Source organism: Manacus vitellinus, unplaced genomic scaffold (genome assembly GCF_001715985.3).
Source record: "Manacus vitellinus isolate BGI_N305 unplaced genomic scaffold, ASM171598v3 scaffold_26_pilon, whole genome shotgun sequence".
In the NCBI taxonomy this organism is placed as follows: Eukaryota; Metazoa; Chordata; class Aves; order Passeriformes; family Pipridae; genus Manacus; species Manacus vitellinus.
Window position 1 is genome coordinate 5,115,959 of NW_021939960.1, and position 9,777 is coordinate 5,125,735.

Consider the following 9,777-nt stretch of genomic DNA (forward strand, 5'->3'; position numbering starts at 1 on the left):
ATAAACCCACAAAAACTCAGTCCAGTTCAGCTTGTCATGTTGCCAAAAATGCTACTTAGATTAATACAAACACCATCAACCTATTTAATTGAATTGCATTTAGAAGAGGTGTGGAAAAGAATACAAGATGATTGTGAAAGCTGCACCAACAAATCTTCTGGAGAACATGATGCAGAATTTTATATGTAAAATATTATAAACATATTACAAAGCACCAGCACTCACAGTTGCTCCTAGCAAAGAGACAACATAAAGAAATGGCTTTTAGTGTAGAAACTGGAGTGTATCCTGGATCCTGAAAAGCTGCTGACACAGGCTGTAACTGATGGAAAACCAACAGAACCTGTCATCTCCATGTTAGAGTACTGACAGTATAAAAGGGTTTTTCATTTAGAAATTCATTTGAAAGCAGTAGTGACAAGTGAATTCCTATTTCCATCTACAGTGGAAAGAATTTCCCACTCCAATGGCTGATTTTTCTTTTTTGCTATTTTAGAGAAAATCAGGGATGATTCTGGCAAAGCTGGTGTGATCAAATGGAGCAAATGGAGGGGATGGGGCCTTACACATTTCTTGCTCAGAGCATCCATGACTGTGACCAGGACATTCTGTTTACAGATGCCAGCAGGACACAGTAGGAACCAGGTCTTGCTGAGGAGAGCATGTTTTGAGAAGTATTTATTTATAGGAGACAAACACATGGGGTTTGGGAAAAACAAGCTCAACTTTCCCAATGATGCCAGAAAATGAGAAAGTCTGGACTGTAGAATATGGGCAACTTATTCAGATATGCTTAGAAATCACAGAATAAAGGATTATCTCTTCAAATCCAAACAGGAATAAACAAGAATCAAGGATTCTGGAGGGACTAAACACTAAAGCTAAAAAGGCCTAATGTTGTTTGTTAGCAGAGAACTGTCCTGGGCAGAGAGTGAGGCAAACACAGACATCCCTACACCAGGGAGGGGCTGTGTCTCCAGAGCAACTCCGTGCATGGAAGAGGCTCAAACTGCAAAATCCCTCTGCAGACACAGCAGTGTCTCTTCCCAAGAAACTCAGGACCTCAGATGGAGGAGACAGTTCGTGTTTACATCTTGGTCCAAGTGAACAGGAAAAGGTAAGGGGAGCACACATCCATCACAGCAGCTGGGAAGCACTGCCAAGGTCAATAATTAAGAAATTATTTCAGTTTTCTTGCTTGAAGATCCAGGTGGCTCCAAAGCAGAGCCAGAGGGCAAATACCACCACAGTGTGATGGATAATGGGGAAGGTTTGGCTCAAGTCTGATCTGAAAACCCAGGGTAATACTGCTGTGTACACCCAGTCATGGTACTCAAAATAAAGTATCCTCAGCAGGAGGGGAAAATCAGGAATGCTGATCCATAACTCTGAAAATCCCACTTCAGGGGATTCCTCTGTGACCCTGGGCAAGGTACTTGCAGTCAGATTTTACTAAACTATTCAGCATCTACCTCCATTGGAGTTAGTGGAAATTAAATGCCATAAATCTGTCTACTACATCTCTCCAGCTGTGAAGTGGGAGCAGTCCTATCTGTGCCAAAGAAATACCTCCAAAGATTATGAAGTGTTTCCAGAGGACAGCAATAGGATGTGTGTACTTATCCCAAACAGAAATATGAAGTTTCCTCAGCTGATGCTTTGCTGATGTGCTGAATAAATATTGTCTTTAAGTTTTTTTCGATATTCAGGTTTATTAGCCAAATGAAAGCCAGGCGTGGATGATATTTCTAATGTGCTGAATAAATATTCATCAGGGTATTCATCAGGATATGCATTTTTTAAGCTAAAGATCCAATATTATTTATAGTCTGTGCTTTCATGTAGAGAAGCCAGTTACATGAGAAATGAGGAGGAAAAGTGACACCTTGCCATGAGGTTGCTGGATATTTGCTAACAAGACCATAATGAGGGTGAAACAATCCTGTGCTTGACTTGAATGGGGAGTTCAACACCTCTGAAAGACCGAGATTTGTTTCAGCATCTTGAACTTCCATGGTTAACAAATAGTTTGTGCAAGACACTTGGCAAACATCAGAGTGAGATGTTCACAGACACACACGTCTGCTGATTCAAAATCCCAAGACCTTTCAATGTAGGTGGTTTTTAACATCATTACTGGGTATTCTGTTTTAATGCTCAAAATGCAGACTACATTCTCTATCCTTTCTGGATTAGCAGGGAAGGGGTGGAAGGTGTGTTTGAACAGGAGTTTAAGTGTTTTCTGTGTTTCAAACTCTATAATCACCAAGTGGCAACTCACAACAAAAGGAATAGCAGAGTTCCCACTTTTCCTTTTCAGCTGCTGTTTGGTTCATGGCAAATTGTTACAACCACAGTTTGGGAATGAAGTATCCAGTCCCTTACTGAGATTGGAGTGCTTAGAAAGCCTTCAGAAAATGTACTTCTAGGTTGTAATTTCAGTTTATCAGAAAGGCTGAAACAAAGCCAGTAGCAACAGTGCCTCTCCTTCCCCCAGGATGACTCAGGGACTGCTCTTAGAGTCTCTGCTACTGTACACATTCCATCATTATGGCCTCTAAAAATGAAAAATAGGTCAAGAAATTGCAAGGTGAATGAGTTAATACATAAACCATTATCATATTCAAGCACTATACAACTGACTATCTTCTATTTAATTACAAGGCAGTGGAGTCAGTGCAGTGTGGTGACATTAATCATTACAATCCTGAAATTTTGTTACCATGGTGTGCTTTTAAAAAGGAAACTATTTTAAGATATAAATTAACTTTGCCTCAGAATTTCCCTCCCTACACCCTCAGACAAGCAGTAATCACTGTTTGTAGCATTGTGTCAAAGGGATGTGCTGAGCTGCCAGAGCAACTCAGAGACATTAAATATTCCTATCAGAGCTACCTCCAGCCTTATTTTGGCCCCATTGCAAAGGCATCCTATTTCCCTGCTGTCTCTTTGCACTTTTAAAGAGACATTTTGGTAGTCAAGGAATGCTATGCAATGACAGCTATGAACTTTAATATCCTCTATCTGACATGAAGAACCACAGAGCAGGCATTTGGGCCCTCCCCATGGGCAGCCCAGCTCTCAGGACACCAGGATGTGTCTCTAAGCCCTGTTTGCTCCGTTCTCCAGACCCCACACCAAGTGTAGCTCCCTTGCAGGGGGAGCTACATGCAGATATTGTTGTGCATATGTAGGTATGTATCAGAATTTACTCCTGCAAAATCTACCTGTAAAGACCACAGGACAAACTGGATCTTTACCCACCACTGCAGATCCATCTCCATCACACCTCACTGGTGGGTTTATGTCCTAAGATGTAATTTAGACTCTGACAGCTGGACAGCAGCACTGAGATGATGGACTGGGGTGTTTTCCGGAATCAGATCAGTTCCTGGGGAAAGGGAGCTGGGAATAAAGCCTTGGATCAGGCTCAGGTTAGAGATGCTGAGGAAGCATTTCTGGCCTGGGTTGAAGGTCTGCTGAATAGATGTGGTCAGGGAGCAGACAAGAGTGAAAAGGTTTTTGGGGTATGAGAAGAAGGAGCAGGTTATATTGCCTTTTAGGCAGGAACTTGTGACTCTAAACCTACAGTAGAGTCAGCATTCCCACATGCACAAAGCTGAATTTTCCATTGAGTTAAATTGTGTTAGTTGTCCTGATTGTGACCACAAAATAGTCCCTGGAAGACAGACTAGATTATTGTTATGCCTATGAAGCAAATATTCTGTTACTGTAAAGGGCAACCATTTTGTGCTTTCTGAACTGAAAGACTATTGTCAATAAGTTAGAGCTGGAATTCAGACTGGAGCCTGAGGGACCCAGACACTCAAATGCCATTGAACTTCATAAACAGCTGAGTGCTTACATCCTTTAGGCTCCTAAATCCTTCCCTTAAATTACAAATCTGGTCTATAAACACAAAAATCTAATAGTTTGGAAGAAAGGTTTGCAATAAAGTATGGATTCATCCCAAATCCTTCGTTCATGAGGTGCTGATCAATATGTATTAAGTATACATAGTCCCAGTGTGTTAGCTCATCACTTGGAAAATCTTTTGACCTTGAACTGTTTTTCCTTTTAATTTCAAGTGTTTCATTTTTCGTTAGGAACTGTCTGGATGGAAGCTCTCTGAAGTAAGAAAAATCATATTATTAATTCTATGGTCACTGGCTCAGACTCTAAGCAAGGCAGGCAAACCTGGATCTTTTTGCTTACAGGCAAATCCTTCTTGTAGAACAGCTGCAAAGTTTCCTGGGCAGTCACTTGAAGTGCATTTCCAGGCTCTAATCTCCCGCTGGAGTGAAATTCAAAGGACAATGGACTGACTAGAATTCCTTTCTTCAACTGGTTTTGATTTTTAGTCAAACTCCAGCATTTCTGGCTTCTGATTGGAATCCCTTTGTCTTGTCCCACCCATCAGAGAGGTCATGCCTGTCTTCTTTTGGCACAGAAATGCCTTTTTGCTGGGAAAAAGGAACTTCATACAGAACACTGTGCATTTGCATAACCTCTTTGGTAAGAGTTTGTCAAGGAACCCTCTCACTGTTATTTCTGTATTGTTCTCTGTCTCCCTGAGAGCACAGTGCTGTTTCCAAGGATGCAAAATGATAACGCTGTCTGGCATATTACAGAATATTAAATGCATTAATAAATCCAGCTTCTCCTGTGTTCTCCTAGTATTTGTCTTCTCACAGTCACTTAAGGGTTTGTTGCACCCACACAAAGCACGTTTTCTGAGAATTACTCACGAAGTTTCTCTTGGTAAGAAAATTTCGAGAGGTGCCTTAATAACCCCTTTTTCTTGCTTTGCATTGCTGAGACGACTATCAGAAATGTAAACAGGTTTTATTTGGTAAATATCAGTACTGTCAACTTCTTCACTATTTATATTTTCTGTTCTTAATCAAGGTTTGACCACAGCCTATCTATGGAGCTTTCAGCAAAAAAACCCAGGGCCTTTTAGATTCCCTGAACTTCTAATTCTTAAAAGACTTGCATGACCATGTAGCTGATGGAAGAACCACTACTTAACCATATTTCCATACATTTGTATAGAAATTTCAGTCTATTTTCCATCTATCCTATGGGAAGTTTTACAGATTTTAGGTCAGAACTAAGACACTGGTTTTGGTGCAGCAGTATTTTTTTGTGCTGCTGCAGAGGATTCTCTTTGTTCAGGTGTATCCAGGTTGAGTTGTGAATTCCTGGCAGCTCCCAGGCAGTGGAGGCACAGCAGGTGGCACTCACTGTCTGGAGCAGAGACAGGCTTGGTGCCTGTTTAACCAGAGAAAAGAAGGCAGCCCCTGTGCCCACGTGCAGAATTCCCCCCTCAGAGGAGGGGCTCACCAACTGTGGATCAATTCAATGAGTGTCCTGTCAGCCTGTGCACTCACCCCTCTGAGCTGTGACCATAGGCACATATCTGACACATCCATCTCAGGGTTTACAAACTGGCCATCAGGAGAAGAGGAGTCAGGATGTGTGACTGCAGCCCTGGCTGTGCTGGGGTCAGGGACCAGAATTCCTGTGGCACTTATTAAACACGTGGGCTATCGACGTGTTATTGCTCAAACACCAGAGCCATTCTCTGTTATGTCTCCTCTGTCAGAGATATTTGCAATAAATGTAGACAACCCCAGAATATAAAAGAATAAAAGCCCTTTCTTCAGTCAGCAACCCCTACTCACCAACACACTGTGGCAAACCAGTTGTACAGACAACATTTAGCAGTGTCTAAGTCACTTCCCAGTTTGAACCACTCTAGATTTAAGACACAAATGTCCCTGTATCTTTGTAATCTTTGCCTGACAACTCACAGAACTGTTGGAAAAGCATATCAGAGTCCAGTACCAAACTCCAGTTTCTCACACCTGGCTTGACTTTTCAGGAACCTCATGGAAGAAATAAATTGTATTTTGTTTGATAGATTAACTGGTAAATCTGGTATGAAAGGGGGTGCACACAGTTATTTTTTCAATGGCATGACAGAAACTGATTTTATAAATGTTCCATACAAGGCTGGTCAGAATGAGAGTGGATAGTGATGTTGAAAAGATAATATCAATAAAAATAAAGATTAAATCACCAGGTATGGTTTGATTTAGAAGTAATGCATATGAAAATAATATGAGGGTTTTTTCAGCATGTCTTAATGAAAATGGGGATTTCCAAAGATTCAGAGGAAAGCTGGACCAAGGGTACAATGTGGAGAATGGGATGAGATGAAGGAGCTGCAGCCTGACTGCCACACAGCACATCTGTTCTCCACAGGCACTTGGGATCACCAGTTTCTGACACACAAAAAAAAGGCAAAAACCCAAACAGTTGCACTGTTAGGTGGGGAAACAAATCCCATTTGGAAAATATACTGTTCTGATGTTTTATACAAGCCTGATTATACTGTCTGATATTATTGATGTTGACAGCAACCGTAAAGTGAATTTGGAGAGATTAAGTGTATGGGGGTCTTGTCTGTAATTTTTAATAATCCTCTTCTCTTAGATCCTGAAGAAAAGGAACATTATTGCTGTGGATGTATTAATGGAATCTGCCTGTCGAAATAATGAAATTGAAAAAGCTTTTATTGGATATGTATATCATAGAAATGTTAGCATTATATATGTCCCTTGTGCCAAATGTATTACCACAGCAATAAGTGGAGAAGCATCAACAGGAACACAGTATATAATGATGCTTAAAAATCCCTCCTATATTGACATTGCTATAAATCTAACCTGGTCTATGAGCCACATTACAGCAAATAATTTGCAACACTTTCGATTGGCATTTAGCACTTATTTTCTTTGTTTAAAGTTTTGTGTTAATAGGAAATTATTAAGAGGTCTGGAAAGCAAATCCAAAGCCTTTGATGTCAGGTGCAGCATTACAGAACCATTTCCTCTCCTTAGCAAACTTGATCATGTGAAGTATTAGACATCCTACATCTTTTCATCATGAGGCTCAGGTTTTCCATGAATAATTGGCAAACCAGGTACAAGACAAACACAAGATGAAATCCAATCAAATAATTGCTAAGTACTGTAGTCAGAAAAGTGTATAACATATCATAATGCAGAAGGTTTGTGGGAGTTATAGTGGACCATAAATTCTGTAGCAGTCAATATGGCCATGTTATTACAGAAAAAATAAAAAATAAATGCAATCTTGTTAAAATACAGGTAGTAAGTATTTGCTTCAGCTGAAGTAAATTGTCTCTGGATCTGAAATTCATGCTTTGGGAAAGCTGTTGATAAAATGAAGAGAAGTCATAGGAGAGGGACTAAAATGGCAGCAGAGGGACTAAAAAACCTGGACTGCTTTGCTGAAGTAAAGAGAAAACTGAGGGAGAGACGAGGACAACCAGATTTTTCCAATATGTTGCACTTAATTGTTGTCCCTGTCTGTGGAGAGACAAGTGCATCATTTCACCTTCATTAAGGGAAAATGAAAAGGGTCAGTTTTCTAATGTTAGCATGGAAACAAATTGCCTGTAAGAATGGTCAAAATACACCTGAACATCAGGAGAGGAGAATGGACTAGATAACAGTCACACACCTGTAACCTGCAAGGCCACCACAGGTGGCTTAAAGGAATGTGGAATCCCAGAGCAAAGAGGGCTTTTGATGGCCTTTAATGCAAAGATTTTTTTCATGGTTAGAGGACTTGATACTGCTATAACATATACTGTAATGCAGTTTAACATATATTAAAGTGCACTATAACGCAGGTTAAATGGATGTTAGGAATCAGAATTTTTTATTAGGATGAGAAACTGGCAATGGGGGTTAATTTTTTCAACTTTTTTGAATGTTTTTTTGAAGCAATGACTCAACTCTTTCCTGTGGTTTTAGTATGCACACACATAAACTGGATCATATATCTGCAGGAAATTTGCATGCCTGGAGATGAAGGATTTCATGTCAGTGTTAAACAGTGTGTGATGTATGACAGCACCACCCCAGCTCCAGAATTTATGTTCTAGTTAGAGGAGTCTATGAGCAGGAAACTCTAAACAGCATAGGAAGAAACGAACGTGCCAGCCCTTAAATATCAGGTTAGGGAGTCAAAGTCAGTCTTGGGAAGGTAGGAGACACTTTTTTTTTTTTCATTTGAAACTTGTGAGAAAATGAAATCCAAAGTTCTGCTGCAGCTGTGAATTGACAAGTTAAAGAGCACCGTGGAGCTGCAGCACGTGGGGATGGAGAGAGAGGATGGGAGGCTGCTGGAATGAGAACCGGTGCGAAGCACTTACTGATGTCTGCAGGTGGGCTCGTTCAGAGACACTTTTATTTTTCTTCCCTCACAAGAATGATTAATTTCTGCCTCTTCAATGGAAAAAGCTGCTGCTCCTGTGTTGTAGTGACACGGTGGCAGAGATCAGGGACTGCAGTGTCTGTGGGCCGCACTGGCAGCGTTTCCTCCTGGTCCGGAACACCCTCCTGCTGACCTGAGGAGCTGTGGAAGGCAGAGCAGTGGGAATGTGCTTGGCTGCCTGGTTTCCCAGTAGCAGAGGATGGACAGCCAAGTCCCAAAGCTTTCCATTCAATCAGAGAACATCCCTGCCTCTGGCAACAGGGAGGAACTACAGCTGGTACCAACGAGAGAGCTCAGATGTCGCTTTGCCGTCCGTGTACATGTACAGTGATTTGTTCTTGTATATGTGAATATTTCAGCAGTGCCTAAAATACTTGAAAGGGTTATTCTGCCTCAGCCTCACTTCAGCTGCTGGCAACCATTAAAGTGTTTGTCTCCCCTTTGTTGAACTGGCATTGCTGGGAGCGTCACCACTGGCACGGCGGTGAGTGACAGGAGATGCTGCTCGGAGAGGCACTAATTGGGTGGAACAGGAGCAGCAGACCACGGCTCCTGGGCAGCTCCAGGAAAGGGAAGGGACTTGTAAAGCGACCTGGCCTCCCTGCTGTGGGGAAAGGGCAAGGCACGAGGGCTCAACGAGAGCGCAAGGACATGCCTGCGTGAATCTGTGACCCTGAGCGGTAGTACAAGGTCGTGTTATCAAGTCAGCTCTTTGCTGTGGAAGGAAATGATGTGAGTGACTATTCTTTTTGGATTAAAAAATGAGAATTACTGTGGTGTCTACAAGCATGAGAGACTTATTTGCGTGCCCTGTCATCTGGAACGTCGTCTTCCTTTCCATCCTGGCTGCTGTCACATTTTTCATCCTATGCCTCAGTTCTTACTAGAAACCTTCTGATGGACCACTTATTTCTTTCTTTATCCCAGCATGGACTCCATTTTGCCTTCCTCTTGGGAAGACACTATTCAGATCTCTCTGGCAATTACAGCAGATGCTTAAAAGCAGCCAAAAAGGTACCTCTTAAATCCAGTTGTTTCAGTTGAAGAATTGTCTCTTCATTGCCATGACAAACACGAATGCACAGAAACAAAGTAAAATAATACCACCAGGCTTTAAAAACCTCTGCCCCAGCTCATTTTAAACACAAACATCAATGCTGGGCTTAATCCCTGTTATTGTCTCTGAGTTCATTACAGAGACACGGGCAGACAGGTCGCCCTCACTGTGGGAAGAGAGGGATGTAGGAGAAACATTGTCATTCCCTGTGCTCCCAACACGATTTCCCTTCTTTATGGACAAGCCTTCCTTCCACATTACCACCATAATTTCTTTATTCACTTCAGATGGTGAATGTTTTGCAGCAGATATTGCATCTTTGTATTTGCTAACAAGGTAGCAGGACAGATGGCACACCCAAAGCATACCACGAGACATATGTTTTTGTGTAAGTGCTCAAAGGTTTT